The sequence below is a fragment of the Monodelphis domestica genome, chromosome 2, assembly GCF_027887165.1.
Source record: "Monodelphis domestica isolate mMonDom1 chromosome 2, mMonDom1.pri, whole genome shotgun sequence".
NCBI classification, from domain to species: Eukaryota; Metazoa; Chordata; class Mammalia; order Didelphimorphia; family Didelphidae; genus Monodelphis; species Monodelphis domestica.
The window spans coordinates 308,359,591-308,377,257 of NC_077228.1; positions in this window are offsets into that span (position 1 = coordinate 308,359,591).

Here is a 17,667-nt window from a genome sequence, read left to right on the forward strand (position 1 = left end):
TAAATTTAATGTAATCAAAATTATTTATTTTATATTTTGTGATTTTTTTCTAACTCTTGTTTGATTTTAAAATCTTTCCCTTTCCAAAAATCTGACATGTATACTATTCTATGTTCACCTAATTTACTTATAGTTTCCCTCTTTATATTCAAGTCATTCACCCATTCTGAGTTTATCTTGGTGTAGGATGTGAGATGTTTTGATCCAAACCTAATCTCTCCCATACTGTCTTCCAAATTTTCCAGCAGTTTTTTATCAAATAGTGGATTTTGGTCCCAAAAGCTTGAATCTTTTGGCTCATCATAGACTGTCTTGCTGAGGTCACTTACCACAAGTCTATTCCACTGATCCTCTTTTCTGTCTCTTAGCCAGTACCATATTGTTTTGATGACCACTGCTTTATAGCATAGTTTGAGATCTGGTACTGCAAGGCCACCTTCCTTCACATTTTTTTTTCCATTATTTCCCTGGATATCCTTGATCTTTTGTTCTTCCAAATGAACTTTGTTATATTTTTTTTTCTAAATCAGTAAAAAAGTTTTTCGGTAGTTCAATGGGTATGGCACTTAATAAGTAAATTAATTTGGGTAGGATTTTCATTTTTATTTTAACTCATCCTGATTCAGAGTGAAATGAGCAGAACCAGGAGAAGATTTTATACAGAGACTTTTACACTGTGGTATAATCTAATGTAATGAACTTCTCTATTAGTAACAATGCAGTGATCTTGAACAACTTGGAGTGATCTATGAGAAAGAACAGTATTCACATTCAGAGGAAAAACTGTGGGAGTAGAAACACAGAAGTAAAGCAATTGTTGGATGGCATGGGTCAATGGGGATATGATTGAGTATGTAGACTCTAAATAATCATCCTAGTGTAAAAATCAACAATATGGAAATAGGTTTTGAGCAATGTGAATTTTAGATTTACTCCACCCTGCTTAGTCTTTATAATTCTAGCAGCCAGGAATATATACACCTCCACTTAAGGATTAAATGTGGGGGAGGAAGGTCTATGACCTGAGTGTGATAACAGGTGACAAATCAGAAACAACTGACTGACACTCTGAGCCATCCAAAGCCAAGTTTAAGCCACCATTGGTACATGTAAGACACAGGGGGTGACGTAAATGTTTGCCTTTATATTTTGTGTCACTTTCTGTGAGTGGGACTTGGCCATGGAACTCGACCATGGAGGAGCTTGAGGGTGAGACCTCAGACTGCTTCCCTTAGACAATAATGTGGTGAGTTATAAGGCTGACTCCCCTTTCCTTGGTTTTTCTGACGGCAACAGCCTCTGGAAAGACTCATCTTTGGGCTCCCTTTTCCTTAGCTTTTCTGGGGAGACCCCTTAGCTGAGGCCTCTGAACTCCTTCCTGGCTCAGACCAGGCCAGAGCAGATCTTCTTCCCTTTTTCCTCTCTCTCTCTCTCTCTCTCTCTCTCTCTCTCTCTCTCTCTCTCTCTCTCTCTCTCATTCTTAATTTCTTCCTTCTACTGTAAATAAACCATCATAAAATCCCATTCTGACTTGAGTATTTCCTTGGGATTTAGAATTTAAATCCCTGGTGACCAACTAAAAATATATATTTATTCGAACCGTAAAATGTAGCCCTTACATCAAGGACACATGTAAAACCCAGTGGAACTATATGTTAGGTATGGAAGGGGTTGGAGGAAGGGAGGGAGAGAACATGATTCTTGTAATCAAAGAAAAATATTCTCAATTGACTAAATAAAACTTTCAAAACAGACAAACAAACAAACAAAAAAAACCAAAATCATTACAATTGAAAGCATTAATTATCCCATCAAATAAGTACAGTCATTAGAATTCCAAGATTTTATACATGATACATCACAACTTTATGTCAAAATCTAATACCATATTTTCTTGTTATTCATAGCAGAATTTCATAGTTTTTTAAAAGACATTCTAACTGATAATTTGGAGTATTACACTTTAAAGAGGAAGGAAAAAAAAGGTATAAATTCACCACTGGAATCACAGCAAGCTGGAAAGTCCAGATAAGTGTGGAAATCATGAGTTGGGTGTAGAGGAGGTGACCTTGCTTAGATAGAACAAACCAGACTGAAGGAAGGCATGAGAACTCCTAAAGTCTATAAAGTAAATAAGGAACAATCATTGTATTGGTTGATAAGGACAAAAAAGAGATAATAGACTGAAGTTATAGCTAAGAGATTTAGATTAATCTAAAGGGAAATGGATATTGGAAGCAATCAAGTATTATTGCACCCATCAGAGATATTCAAGAAGCTTCATGAGAAAGTCTTATTCTATTGATCCATTTCTTTGTGGTAGCTAAAGAAGTACTTCAACAGGGGGTGCCTGGGATATACGTAGCTTGGAAAGATTTTTAGTTTCTCCATCATTAATATTAACCCATTACTTAATTGGTGCATTGTCTTGTCACACCCATGCACAGCTTGATGGCATAGTGGATGGAGTGCTGATCCTGGAGTCAAGAAGACAGCATCTAGAATTCAAATCTGGTCTTATATACTAGGTCTGTGATCCTGGGCAAGTCACTTAACACTGCTTGCCTCAACTTCCCCATATGTATAATAGGCTTAAGAAGGAAATGGCAAACCATTCTACTATCTTTGCCAAGAAAACCCCAAAGGAGGTCACAAAATGTTAGATGTGACTGAAAAATGACAACAATTGTCACGTTTCATCATTACAATCACTATATCATTAATATGATCCTGTCTAATAGTGGTATAAGGCCAGAAAACAACTGCTAAAATAAATTGCTAAGCATTATATCACTATTTTTATGCATGCTTTGATTTATTTGCCAATATATTTTTTTTTCCTTTTGTGATACATTTTGGCAGCTTAAGCAAGGTTATCTTTAAGCAAGGGCTCCAATCCATGGGCTAAAGAGAATCCTGGTGCTTTCTCAAGTGTGTCAGGCAGGATGAAAAGTGCTGCTTGGGTCATTGCTTCCCTCACTCTGCTTCACATTAGACTCAAAACTGAGACCTGGATCTGTCACATGAAGGAACACAAAAATCCACATCTGGATTATTGATCATTCATTGAGAACTGCTGATCCTTTGACTGAGAAAGAAGAACTATGCACTAAATAATTTTTATCTCTAGAGAAAAATCACTCAATATTTTTCCAATTTTTTACTTAATTCCAATCTGTGATACTGCTGATGATATTGCTATTATGATGAAAAAAAATAGATTTCTCTTTGGGTCCAAAATTATCAGAACTATAGGGCTGTTATGTGAAACTTTGGGACCTGAGTTTTCATTATAGTGATCTGACAATTATCTGACTGTTTTCAAGACTCATAGTCTCAGTATTGAAAAGGATTTCAGAGGTCATCTAGTCTTTCCTGAACCTGACTCAGAATTTTATCAGGGTGGAAAGTAAAAATGAGCAGTCAAGTCTTCCCAGTGGAATTTCTGACCCAAATGATCTCATCTTGCTTTCTGCCTTAATCAAATCATTCATGAAATTACTGAGTGCTATATCAATACAACTCTAAATGCCATTTGTACATTCCAAGTTTTAGAGAAACTTGGTTCACTTTTCTTCATTGAACATTCCCATCAGCATCTTAGTTAAATGAAGTCTATTCTGTTCCAAATGTTGACTGAGGCTGGTATTTTATTATTATTTCCATTGTTTTGATTCTCTAAAAACACAAACAAACCTATTTTCTAATGATGCATTTTGTTCATGCGGTATTGGATTTTGGTGTCCTTGTAACTATTCAATTCAATATAATATGATAAACTCTTATTAAGTGTCTATTATGCGCCAGGTTCTCTACCTGCTTTGGGGGATATAAAGACAATATTAAAACAGTCCCTGAACTCTAGCAACTTATATATCATGTACTATATACACAGATAAGTAGATTCAAAGAAATTACAAAATCATATAGGTGAGGGAAGCCCCAAAAAATGAAAATCAGGTAAGGTTTAAAAAGCACTTAAACTAAACTTATGTCAGCATTTTCATGACATATCAACTGAAGTTGATACAGATTTGCATTGTATTTTGGTTTAAATTTCTATTAATTTTTGCTATTAAATTAGTAAATTCATTAGAATGCTGGGATATTCTATTCTGTGTCATCTCCAATTTATTGTGATAAAGGCCAATAAGAAATGAATGATTTAATTTAATTTAATTTGACTTTGACAGGGAGAATGGGCTCCCTTTTAGAAAATGAGTAAATAAAGAAGAGATATCAACAAGCATCTTGTGATTTAAATATTCATTCACAATAGGTCATTGACCTTTTGAATTCATAGTTTGCAAAAGGTCCTGATAGAACTATATTAATATTGCAATTTGGTATAAGAAGGTTAATTATTCAAAATAATATTCCCAGGCCATAAGATAGAGTTGTAGCAAACAGCAAACAAATGAAAAGGAAGAGTACATTTTACCCTTTACCTAGAAAACTTACTTTCAAACCCACTTTCAGCTTTACTTTTCAGACATAATAGAAGAAAATGCATATTAAAATAGATTCAAAAGCTATGATTACTGATTCTTAGTAAGGAAAAAAATACATTATACTGTGCTTGTTAGAGCATAAGAAAGAGTATGTGGCGTTAACTTGGAACACCAAAGGCCAGTTCGATATAGAATCTGAGGAAAGGTTTTGAGGGTCATTTGTACATAAATGAATATTTTGCTTCTTTACCACTATGCCTTTGATATGTGATATACACAGAGGCTGAAGAATTGGAGTTTGAGAGGAAATTACACCCTTGGACCAAATGCTGTAGCCAGCAGTTTGTCCTACTTTCCATATATTCTTCATTAAATTAAGGTCAAGCAGAAGTATTTACAGTATGTAGTGATTGTTATTATTGAGATTAAGATATGAGTAACTAGAATGGAAACAATGAATGATGAACAATTTTAGATACTTTAGCCAAACACAGACAGGCCAATTCTTTTCCTCTCAGACTCAACAAAGATATTTCAGATATGCCTTGTTTGTGGTTTGGATTATTTGGACACTTCATTTCAATTTAATATAATGAGAATTTTATTAAAATATGTCATGTGAATTGTTTATAATGTTAAATGTCATGGATGGAGTTGGGATAAAAAGCAGAGTTCAAAGTATTTATATCTATTTGAGGAACCAAGTTTCTCCCCTTCCCTAATCATCCCCTCACTCATAATAATATATAAAAAGTATATGATACAGACTTTTGGTGAGATGACTACATCAGAGATCATATCTAAGCCTAGTTCCCCTCCATCTCACAATATAACAAGAAATAAATTAAGAGAATGACAAAGAAAAAATAGGAAAGAATTTAATAGGAGGAAAATCTTATAGGAAAAATAAAACTTCAGAGAGACTTCAAAAATCAATAATCACTCAAAATGGCTCCAGTATAATGAATAAAGTCTGTGAAGTAAAAGGAGGTGTGACAAAACAAGAGGGGTCAAAATATCAACAGTTGGCAATAAGACCCTCTGAAATAATCATGAACTCCTGGAGTAATTCATAAGAAAAATAAATAAAGACCTAAAGATGTAAATAAAAGTTTTCTAATGAACACAAAAAGACAAAAAAGAACTTAAAAATTTTAGAAAATAATTGATAGTTGCTCTGAAAGAGAAATGGATGGATTTTGAGCTAAAAACATAGCTATCAAAGAAAGGCTAGAACATAATCAATTGAGCAAGATTAAAAGAATTCTTAAAAATTCTTAAAAAAAATTTTTTTATTTAGAATTTTTTCCATGGTTACATGATTCACAATCCCCCTGTCCCTGCTCTTTCCTCTCTCCTCCCAAAGCTGAAAAGAAGTTCCACTGGGTTATATATGTATCTGTTCAAAACCTATTTCAATGTTATTCATATTTTCAGTAGTGTTCTGATTAAAAGAATTCTTGAGCCCTCTCTAAGCCAAAGCAGCTCTTTGTAGATAGAATTTGATTAGTAACTCTCAGAATCATTATCCCTTCCCCGAAGAAAAAATAAAACAAAGGATGATGAAATAAAAAGCGTGAATGTTTTACTTCAAGAAATCACGAGTAGATTTTTAAGTACTGAAAAAGGAGGACAAAGTACATATCAATTGAATTCACAGGTCATCAACAACAGAAACCCCAACTTTAACTCATTTAGAAATGTTATACTAAAGTTCCAGAACTTTAATAATAACTAAAATTTTTGCAAGGATCCAGGGATACCTTTCACAAATCAAGAAAAAAAGTTGAGATCATAATTGATTATTTATTTTTCAAAGTTAAAGAATAATACACAAAATTTGCAAACAGACTTCAGGAGATAGTGGAAGATTGAAGAGTTGGCATGCTATGGTCCAATGGATCACAAAGAGTCAGGTGAAACTGAATGTCTAAGCAATAACGACAATGCAATATTTTGAAATACAGAGGAAAGGAACATATGCTATAAAGCTAAGTTGACAATCAATGGAAAAAATAAATTTTAAACAAAAGAGGAGAGAAAAATTATTCATATTATAGAAACTAATTTGTGGGCTGGGGGAACAATGTTGTATAAAACATCTATGGTAAGAATCTAGCATTTAAAGTCTATAGTGAAGCAGGATACATTTATAATGAGTTATTCAGCATCTTTACGTGGTAGGATATGAACAGTTTTGTAAAGAAGAAATGCAAACTATTAATTGACACGTAAAAAGTTACTCTAAATCATGTATATTAAAGAAATCTATTACTGAAGTTATCAGACATACCCATCAAGTTGAGAGTAAATATTGAAAATAGCAAATATTAAAGGAGCTATGAAAAGACAAGTAAACTAATACACTTTGATGGAACTGTGAGTGTCTTTGTCCATTTAAAAATTTAATTTATTTTTGGTATTCATTTTAAAAAATTCTTTATTCTAAATTCTCTCCCATCTTTCTACTTCTTCCTCACTCAGTGAGAAGGCAGGCAATATAGTACATTATACCTGTGAAGTTATACAAAACACATTTCCATTTTAGCCATGTTGAAAAAGAAAAAGCCAGCAACAATAAGAAGTGAGAAACAGAGACAAAGTGAAAAAAAATATGTTTGGGTGACTTTAATAATTTCTACAAATGAATTTGGAATAATTCCAATAAAAGTAATTCAACTATTTAGATCCACAGATATTTCTTTGGCTAAATATCTTTACAAAATAATACAAAGATGGCAAATACTCTAAATATTTATAGTAGCACTACTGATAATAGGAAAAAATAAAAGGTGGAAATATGTTATGTATCCATTGATTTGGAAATTATTGAACAAATTATGAGTAACATATGAATGCAATTAGATTTAAACATACTGTAAGGAATGATGAATAGAGAGAATTTGGAAAACAACAGATAGAGACTTCAAAAATTGATTCTAATACCAAAAGAATGATATATTCAATGATTTAAATGAAACTAATATCCTACCAAAAAGAAAAAAAGCATCAGAATTCATTATTCATTAATTAAATAATGCTATTCTGAGATTACTGCTAAAAATCCTTTTATATAGTTTGTAATATGACTGTAAAGTATTATTATCATTAGTGATAATGGTGACAAAATTGTCAGTTTTCAAAGAATTAAAATAAAATATATAACATGACTAAAATGACATATATAATTCTGGACTCTTTTCCAGTGATTAGCATTTTAATTTTCAGTGATTTAGGTTAATTATTGCCCATCATTATCAGGCATATAAATTATCATTATTTGGTACTGGAAAATACTTTTGAGCATTTGGGTTCTCCAGTTGTTCAGATAAATAGGAATTTGTTCTAATATAATAATTAGAAAAGGAGTATTGCATAACAACATTTTTCATTGGGAATGTTCATTTTTTTCTTACAATCAGATAACTTGTGTCATTCCTTGTATTGTTTTAGCATGTAAATGTGGTATGTTTCATTATTACATAGCCTTTGTTGAATTTCAAAATAAACAATTTAGATATTTTTAAAGTTCAAGTACAGAATATTAGAACATTATGTTATTGTGCCTTCTCTGGTGCTATTTTCCCCGATGCTCCTATGTATTTTCAATAAACTTCTCAATTCACCATTCTGGAGGGATACCTCTGAAGAGATTTTTTTGTTTGTTTTCAAAAAGGAGCATTTGCTGAATAGTATAGTATAGTAGAATATAGAATAGTATAGTAAAAAGGGATTTGTACAAAGATTAATGCCTCCAAAAGTCATTCTCTCACAAATATACAGAAGGTCTATGGAAGGCTTAGAGAGCACATATGGCTAAATTGTAACTTTTGGTTACCAGAAGCCCCCCTTTTTTTTTACCTTTGTGTATTACTCATGAAGTTTAAATTAGGTGTAGCTCTTTGCTAGGCTCCAAAAGTTAGGACCCTTAAAGAATACAAAAATGGATATTTCTCAGTATTTCTAGTTTGTTCTTGTTACATATGTCACCTCCAGATAGTCATTGTCACCAGCCACTGTGGGGACACTGCTACTGAAATTGGTGAGAAATCCAAATATGCTTACTTTTCAAAGTAGAAAAGATCATCTTCTGGTCAACAGTGGGAAGAAAGAAATCAATCCTTTTTCTACAAAAGTATTTCTCTTAACCACCACTAAACTCACTGGTGTTAGAATCCTTCTGCTAGAATGCTTGATTCCCATTTGGGTTGTTAAGATAAAGACAGATCCAGAAGTGTGTCTGATTCTTTTAACCAGTCCCTATAATCCCCAAATTCTAATTGAATGAATCGAATACATTTCCTGTTCTGTATCATTTGATTTATGCCAGTGAAGAAAGTGTTTCCCCTTTCCACAACTGATTGAGAACTTCTTTATACCTAGTTGATACTTATGAAGATAAAATCAAAAGAGAGTTGAAGACTAGTGGTAATGTAATTATAAAAGAGTTAGTTAGATCAGGGGAGTCAAATCCACAAAGTCACAGCCCTGGCTGTGATCTGAATCAGATTAAAATGTAAATGTAATATATTCAGCAAAATAAATTAAAAATATATTAGAACATAGGTAATGTTAATCTGTGGCTTTCAAAGTCATTGTGAGGCCCCCAAAAATTCTTATGGCCTCACTTCTTTTTGAGTTTGACACCTCTGATACAGAACAGGACATAAAAAAATATTGAAAGTAGTAAAAAAAAAATAGAGTTCAAATGCCAAAGAACTAGAAAAAGAACCAACAAAGACTAGAGTCAGGATGATGTAAAACCATGGTGTATCTTCCTTAAATAAGGAGAAATCTCAGAAAGCAATATTCCATAAAATGAAAGAGAAAGACATATAATCCAGAATAACTTGCCCTGAAAAAAACTATAATACTCCAGTGGGGAAAGAGGAACTTATTATTTCACAAAATGGAGCACATGAAAAGAAGAGCATACAAATATTGAGGAAAGGACAGGGTAGAAGGCATGAATATTTCATCTCAAACACACATTGTAAACAAAGCTTTTGAGTTTGGAGAACACATTAAACTCAATAGAAAAAAATAGGACAAAATAGGCAGATTAGTTCAACTGAGCAAGAGTTGATGAGGGAACAATCACAGGCAAAACCCAATAATTTTGGAAGCTATATCATAAAAAATTCTGATAAGAAGAGAGAATGAAAGAATAAGGAAACAAGATGGAGGTCTGACTCAGTATAGAAGTAGTGCAAAGGAGTAGAACATATTGATTCTATTATAGAATAAAAAAGAAAAACTATAATAATCCCTTCCTTTCAAAGAATATTAATTCTATTGGGGAGATAAAATATGGGTATATAATCTATATGTGTGGCAAAATATTTATACAAAACAAATTCAAGGAAATCTCAGAGGCAGTAGCAGGTGGGCAGCTTCCTTTAAGGAATTAGCATTTGAGCTAAGCTTTGGAGGAAACTAGTTGTAAGAGTCAGTGGTTAGAAAGGAATTCATTTTAGGCAAGGGATTGACTGTCCAAAAGCTGAAATATGGTAGAAGCAATTCCATGTGTGAGGAATGGCAAGGCTATTTTGGCTAGACTAGAGTAGATGAAGTGGAATAATATCTAACAATCCTAGAAACTCTCAGCTAAGTGAAGATTCACCTCTTGGAAACATTAAGGAGAATTCTGATAGGGAAAAAGTGAATAATATATCATTTGATCACTAAAAAGATAGAATATGACAAGTAATGGTACATTAGTGAAAATGAGCTAATGGGGCTAAAACTATATCTACAATATCCACCATAAGATTCTAAGCTCCTTGAGGGCAGGAGCTGTCTTTTGTCTCCTTTTATATACACAGTGTTGTTGCTTAATAAGTGTTTATTGATTAATATATTTTTGTATTCATGAATTTTATCCAAAAAAGCTCATTTTTATGGGTTGGGTTGAACTCCAGTTATGACTGAGCATATGTGGATGCTGCAATGGATAGAGAACAATGGACTTACATCAGAAATATCTGTATTTGAATTATGCCACAAATTCTGTGGCCCTAGGCAAATCAACTAACCCCCTGCCCTTTCTCTTCTCTTCTCTGTCTCTTTTTCTGTCTCAGGTTACCCACTTATAAACAAAGGGGTTAGATTTCATGATTTCTAAGGTACTTTTCATTTAAATCTATACTCTATCACTCTATGACATTGGGAGACATCAGGGACATTGTGAGAATTGAAATAGATAACTTATTTGAAAGTACTTTGCAGTTTGTTGTAAATCACTATGTCAGTCTGAGTTATGATTATTACCTAGATGGCAGGACTAGCTACAGTGACTCACTGAGGCTAACATGAAAGGACTATTTCCACTTAAAGGATATGGAAGATGAGGTAGTAATGACAGATTCCTAAAGTAGATAAAGAGGCATTCCTCCTTCAAATTGAACTTGAATGTGATAGAGGATCAGTTGTCAACTTTGTTGGTCTTGACAAATCAGACTTACTGAGGTGTTTCCTGATTGAAGTGATGGAATGTGGAACAAACCATGTTTGAATGGCTATGGAGAGGTCTGTGCTTTCCAGTGAAGTTATTGAAGTACCAGAGATTTGTGTTTCTGATCTAATAAAAAGACTATTATAATTGTATACGATGATTCATGAGAGGAGGATTGGGATTGGCAGGGGTCAGCGGCTTAGTGTATGTATCTGTATGAACAAATAGTTTTGTGGAATAATATCTCTCTCACTTCAGTGGATTCACAACTGGATTGTTTGGTTTCAAAATTCCTGAGTTTATTTCTAGTTAGGTTCAGTCAGATAGGGTAACTATTAGAATTAAATAAAATAGAGTTCGGTCATTGGAAGAAAAGGGTAACAATGGATAATTTTAAAGGGAATGTTACTTCCCTCATCCAGCCAGGCTCCCCAACTTACTTCTTTCTTCTACAAATATATTTTTTAATATATTTTTAAATCTTATTTAATTAGATGATTTAGAATAATTTCCCCTGCTTACAAGACTCATGTTCCTTCCCTCCCCTCACCCAAGCCCTTCCCATATCTGGGCAATTCCACTGGGTTTAACATGTGCCATCAATCAAGACCCATTTCCTTATTATTAATATTTGCACTAGGGTAATCTTTTAGAGTCCACTTTCCCACTCATAACCCCATCGACCAATGTGATCAAGCAATTGTTTTTCTTCTGTGTTTCTTTTCCCACAGTTCTTCCTCTGGATATGGATAGTGTTCTTTTTCATATGTCCCTCCAAATAGTTCTGAATCGTTGCATTGCTGATAGTATAGAAGTTCATTACATTTGATTTTACCACAATGTATCAGTCTCTGTGTATAATGTTCTCCTGGTTCTGCTCCTTTCACTCTGCATCAATTCCTAGAGGTCATTCCAGTTCACATGGAATTCCTCTAGTGTATTATTCCTTTGAGCACAATACTATTCCATCACTAGCAAATACCACAATTTGTTCAGCCATTCCCCAATTGAAGGGCATCCCTCTCATTTTCCAATTTTTTTTTTTGCCACCACAAAGAGCTTACCTATGAATATTCATGCATGAGTCTTTTTCCTTATTATCTCTTTGGGGTACAAACCCAGCAGTGTTATGGCTGGATCAAAGGGCAGACAGTATTTTAGCACCCTTTGGGCATAGTTCCAAATTGCCCTCAAGAATGGTTGTATCAATTCACAAATCTACCAGCAAGGCATTAATGTCCGAAATTCGCCACATCCCCTCCAGCATTCATTACTTTCCCTTGCTTTCATGTTAGCCAATCTGTTAGGTATGAGGTGAAACCTCAGAGTTGTTTTGATTTGCATTTCTTTGGTTATAAGAGATTTAGAACATTTTTTATGTGCTAATTAATAATTTTGATTTCTTTATCTGAAAATTCCCTATTCATGACCCGTGCCCATTTATCAACTGGGGAATGAATTGATTTCTTGTATAATTGATTTAGTTCCTTATAAATTTGAGTGATTAGACCTTTGTCAGAGGTTTTTGTTATAAAGATTGTTTCCCAATTTGTTGCTTCCCTTATAATTTTGATTGCATTGGTTGTGTTTGTATAAATCCTTTTTAATTTAATGTAGTCAAATGATTTATTTTGCATTTTGTAATTTTTTCTAACTCTTCCTTTGTCTTAAAATCTTTACTTTCCCAAAGATCTGACAAGTATTCTATTCTGTGTTCACCTAATTTACTTATTTTCTCCTTCTTTATGTTCAAGTTTGAATTTATCTTGGTGTAGGATGTGAGATGTTCATCTAAACCTAATCTCTCCCATACTATTCTGTTTCTTAGCCAGTACCATATGGTTTTGATAATTACTGCCTTATAGTACAATTTAAGATATGGTACTGCTAGGCCACCTTCCTTCCCATTTTTTCAATTATTTCCCTAGATATTGTTGATCTTTTGTTGTTCTAAATAAACTTTGTTATTTTTTTTTCTAATTCTGTAAAAAAAGTTTTTTGTAGTTCAATAGGTATAGCAACAAATAAGTAAATTAGTTTGGGTAGGTTTGACATTTTTATTATGTTAGCTTGTCCTACCCATGAGCAATTAATGTTTTTCCAATTATTTAGATCTAGTTTTAATTGTGTGGAGAGTGCTTTGTAGTTGTGTTCATATAGTTCCTGTGTTTGTCTTGGCAGATAGATTCCCATATATTTTGTACTGTCTATGGTGATTTTAAAGGGAATTTCTCTAACTTGCTTCTGGGATGAGTTGGAGGTATATAGAAATGCTGATGATTTATGTGGTTTTATTTTGTAACTTGCAACATTGCTAAAATTGTTGATTGTTTCGACTAGCTTTTTGGTTGATTCTCTAGGATTCTTTAAGTAGACCATCATATCATCTGCAAAGAGTGATAACTTGGTCTCCTCATTACCTATTTTAATACCTTCAATTTCTTTTTCTTCCCTAATTGTCATGCCAGTGTTTCTAGTACAATTTTAAATAATAGAGGTGATAATGGGCATCCTTGTTTCACACCTGGTCTTATTTGGGAATGCTTCTAGTTTATCCCCATTGCAGATGATGTTTGATGATGGTTTTAGATATATACTGTTTATGATTTTTAGGAAAGGTCCTTCTATTCCTATACTTTCTAGTGTTTTCAATAGGAATGGGTGTTATATTTTATCAAAGGATTTTTTCTGCATCTATTGAGATAATCATGTGATTTTTGTGGTTTTGCTTGTTAATATGGTCAATTATGTGGATGGTTTTCCTAATATTGAACCATCCTTGCATTCATGGTATGAATCCTACCTGGTCATGGTGAATACACTTCGTGAGCACTTGCTGGATTCCTTTTGTTAGTATCCTATTTAAGATTTTTGCATCTATGTTCATTAAGGATATTGGTCTATAGTTTACTTTCTCTGTTTTTGACCTGCTTGGCTTTGGAATCCATACCATGTTTGTGTCATAAAAGGAATTTGGTAGAACTCCTTCTTTGCTTATTCTTTCAAATAGTTTGTATCATATTGGGACTAGTTCTTTGAATGTTTGATAGAATTCACTTGATCTTTGGGAAAGAAAAGATTTTAAGACCAATCAAGAGCTATAAAAATTACAAAATCTAAAATAAATAATTTTATTACTTAAATTAAAAAGGTTTTATACAAATAAAATCAATCAAAATAAGAATTTTCCCCAAAATTGAGGAAAAAATCTTCTAAATAAAAACCTCTGACAATGGCCTAATTATTTAAATTTATAAAGAATGAAATCAATTGTGCAAAAACTCAAGTCATTCCCCAATTTATAAATGGGCAAGGGACATGAATAGGCAATTTTCAGATAAAGAAATCAAAACTATTAATGATCACATGAAAAAGCATTCTAAATCTCTTATAATCAGAGCAATGCAAATCAAAAAAACTTCAAAGTACCACCTCATACCTAGCAGATTGGCTAACATGACAGCAAAGGAAAGTAATGAATGTTGGAGGGGATGTGGCAAAGTTAGGACATTAATGCCTTGCTGGTGGATTTGTGAATTGATCCAACCATTCTTGAGGGCAATTTGGAACTTTGCCCAAAGGGCGCTAAAATACTGCCTGCCCTTTGATCCAACCATAGCACTGCTGGGTTTGTACCCCAAAGAGATAATAAGGAAAAAACCTTGTACAAAAATATTCATAGCTGCGCCCTTTGTGTTGGCAAAATTGGGGAATGGCTGAACAAATTTTGGTATATGTTGGTGATGGAATACTATTGTGTTCAAAGGAATAATAAACTGGAGGAATTCCATGTGAACTGGAATGACCTCCAGGAACTGATGTAGAGTGAAAAGAGCAGAGCCAGGACAACATTGTACACAGAGACTGATACACTGTGGTGCAATTGAATGTAATGGACTTCTCCATTAGTGGCAATGCAGTGATCAGAACAACTTGGAGAGATCTATGAGAAAAAACACTATCCACATTCAGAGGAAAAACTATGGGAGTAGAAACACAGAAGAAAAAAACTGCTTCAATACATGGGTTGAGGGGATATGGTTGGGAATGAAGACTCTAAATGAATATCCCAATGCAAACATCAACAACATGGAAATAGGTTTTGATTGAGGACACATATAAAACCCAATGAAATTGCATGTTGGCTGAGCGATGGGTAGGGTGTGGGGAGGGAGGGAAATAATATAATTCTTTTAACCAAGGAATAATGTTCTAAATTGACTAAATAAATTAATTTAAATAAAAACAAGAATATTCATAGATGAGCTCTTTGTGGTAGCACAAAATTGGAAAATGAGGGCATGCCCTCTGATTGGGGAATGGCTGAACAAATTGTGGTATATGTTTTGTGATGGAATACTATTGTGCTCAAAGGAATAATAAACTAGAGGAATTCCATGTGAACTGGAATGACCTCCAGGAATTGATTCAGAGTGAAAGGAGAAGAACCAGGAGAACATTTTACACAGAGACACTGTGATACAATTGAATGTAATGGACTTCTGTACTAGCAGCAATGCAATGATCCAGGACAATTCTGAAGACTTATGAGGAAGAGTCCCATCCACATTCAGAGGAAGATTGTGGGAATAGAAACACAGAAGCAAAACAACTCCTTGATCCCATGGGTTAATGGAAATATGATTGAAGATATAGACTCTAAATGATCACTCTAGTGCATATATCAGTAATATTGAAATAGCTCTTGATCAATGACACATATAGGACCCAGTGGAATTGTGGGTTGGCTAGGAGAAGGAACTTGGGGTCAGGAAAAATAGAACAAAAATCTTGTAACCATGGAAAAAAATCTTCTAAATTAATTGATTAAATTAAATAAAAAAATAAAAGAACATTCAGATTAATGCCCCACATCCAGGGAACCGTGAAACATATAAATAAAGAATACCATTACACCCACTCTGACAACCTTGTGTCAGTTCTTTCACTCTTTGTTAATAGAAATAAAACTGAAAATAGGTGGATAGATTTTAGAAATGATATAACTGTGATTTGTAATCTCATTTTTCCTATCCTTGAAATTGACAAAACAAAATCATTTATCTGTGCTAAAGCTCACCTTTATAACTTCCAGAAGTGACTCATCCTAGAAATCTGTACTTCATAACCCTTTCTTATAATAATAATAAAATGGCTTTTAGCAATAATGATATATAAATTGCTGAATTGCCATGGTGGTTGGTGACTCCAGGTCAATTTTTCTTCTGTGTTGGGTTAGCTTTTTTACCCTTTCCCCCAGGGTGGCATGGGATACCTGGAATAGTCTGTCTAGTTTCATGAGTTTCAATTATAACCATTCTATAGGCTTAATAGACAAGGATGATGTTGGAAATTTAGGGCCCTGGTGGCACAGATGTCTGAAAAGATCAGCCACCTAGAGCTGAATCTACTCTTGGACTGAGTTCTCTTGACCTTTTCCCCCAAATATAGAAATGACTTATGTAATCGAATTTCTTCAGTTCATCATTCCTTTCAGTATGATAGTATTCCATCATCATTAGATACCACAATTTGTTCAGCCATTCCCCAATCCATGAATATCCCCTTATTTTTCCAGTTTTTTTGCCACTACAAAGAATGTGGCTATGAGTATTTTTGTACAAGTCTTTTCCCTTATTATCTCATTGGAGTACAATCCCAGAGGTGTTATGGATAGATCACAGGGCGAGCAATCTTTTAAAGCTCTTTATGCATAATTCCAAATTGCCCTCCAGAATGGTTGGACCAATTCACAACTCTACCAGCAGTGAATTAGTGTCCAATTTTGCCACATCCCCTCCAACATTTGTCACTTTCCTTTGCTGCCATATTGGTCAATCTGCTAGGTGTGAGGTGCTACTTCAGAGTTGTATTTATTTGCATTTCTCTAATCAGGAAGGATTTAGAACACTTTTTCATCTGCTTTTGATTTTCATTATGGAGCTGTTACCTATATCAGATGGAAAGCCTTTTTTAGAAGGGCATAATGGAAAAAGGGTCTATTTTTGTGTTAAGAAATCAATAATTAGGGGGCAGCTAGGTGGTTCAGTGGATTGAGAACAAGGCCTAGAGATGGGAGGTCCTACATTCAAATCTGGCCTCATATACTTCTTACATGTGTGACCCTGGGCAAGTCACTTAACCCCCACTGCCTAGCCCTTACCACTGTTCTGCCTTAGAGCCAATACACAGTATTGATTCTAAGATGGAAGGGATGAGTTTAAAAAAAAGAAATCAATAATTATATAATTGATAGTTAGTAGAAGAAATTATTTGGCATATTGTTTTAAGAGGTATTTCTAGGCTGGTATGGATATAAGTAAGAGAATTAGACTGGGAGTATTACTGAATGCGGTGAAGATGGGATTAACTCTCCCCTGCTCACTTTTAGATTTAATTACCAGAAGCATATACACACCCACATTTCCTTAAGTAAGGGAAGGTCCACAACCCATGTGCTAAACTGGGTGACAACTCAGAAATAACTGACTGCCCCTTTGGCAGTAATAAGAAAATTCTAAAACTGTGATTGGTCCACATGAAGTGGAAGGAAGGCATAGGAAGTGACACAAAGAAGGGTATTTAAAAGTAGTTGCAACTTCCTGTGACCTGGGCTTTCTCCTTTGAACTTGGTCTTGGAGAAGCCTCTGCTTGGGACTTCAGATTGCTTCTAGTAAGACTGCTCTTGGATCTTCTCTTTGGACTATCATGTGGGTGAGTGAAAAGGCTGACTCCTTTCCTGGCTCCTGAAAGGACTAGGTT